This window comes from Bison bison, unplaced genomic scaffold (genome assembly GCF_000754665.1).
Source record: "Bison bison bison isolate TAMUID 2011002044 unplaced genomic scaffold, Bison_UMD1.0 scf7180017864492, whole genome shotgun sequence".
Lineage (NCBI taxonomy): Eukaryota > Metazoa > Chordata > Mammalia > Artiodactyla > Bovidae > Bison > Bison bison.
This window is the reverse complement of record NW_011495051.1, coordinates 10,372,396-10,373,513: the sequence shown is the minus strand read 5'-3', so window position 1 is coordinate 10,373,513 and position 1,118 is coordinate 10,372,396.

Below are 1,118 nucleotides of genomic sequence, written 5' to 3'. Positions count from 1 at the left end.
AGGCCTCCCCGGTCGGATCTTAGAAGCCCAGGCATAATTAGTAAGCATGGCGGGTTCCGCGCTACAGATGGAGACTCAGCCAGAGTTTGAGAAAGAGAGAGACATGGGGAGACCAGTCTTCCGAGGAATTGATCCCAATTCTTTATTTTCCATGGTCTACTTTTATACACTGAGATGTTATGCAAAAGTCACACGGGGTCAGCAGTCCTGACTTTTATCAAAGTCAGGTGCTTCATACAAATGTATACAGAGGTCTTAGGGGTGTTACATCATCTTCTGGCCAGGGGGCCTGCTGACAATTTATGACCCTCTCCTTGTGACAGCAGTCAGTCAACCAGGACACTTATTTCTCCAGGGGTGATTATTCTTAAAACAGACGCCACCCAAATAAAGTTACATTCCTATAGGGTGAGGGTGTAGTGGGTTTTAGTTAAGGAAAGAACTTACTTAGCCTAAGGTCTAATGTGATTAATATCAAAGGTTAATACTTATTTCTTCTATATATTCATTAATGTGTGAAAGGGCAGGGGATGTGGAGACTTAGCAACAAACATTGGCTCAACAAATAAAAAACCCTTCACCAATACAATTTCTAATCAGCCCACTATACTTATACTAATGGTTTTCTAACTTCTCTAAAGAACCTGTTTTTAGAAGGTTTAAAGCATCTCATGCCTCTCACGGTTGCGAGGCTGTGAGCAACCACATGTGGCCAGACAAGCCTGTCAGGCAAGCTAGAGAACCTTCAGAGGAGCTTGTAGGTTAAAACACTCTTGTTACGCCCAGGAGTTTTTATTAACTGGAGCTCTAAGTTAACTCCTTCTCCGAAAGAGGTTGTGGGGGCCAGCCCCCCGTAAAGTCAGAGGTGTAGGTGAGAGCACAAAGTAGCAAAGTAGGCAGGCTCTGGTTATGGGGGTAGATGCTTGAGGATTTCCAGGGGGACTCTTGAGGCTCGATCCCGCCTTTGCCTATGTCAAGCCTCCTTCCTCATGACCTTTGCCATGGGCGGAGGGCCTCACGCCGGCCCCCAACAAGTTGACTCATTGGAAAAGGCTCTGATGCTGGGAGGGATTGGGGGCAGGAGGAGAAGGGGACGACAAAGGATGAGATGGCTGGAT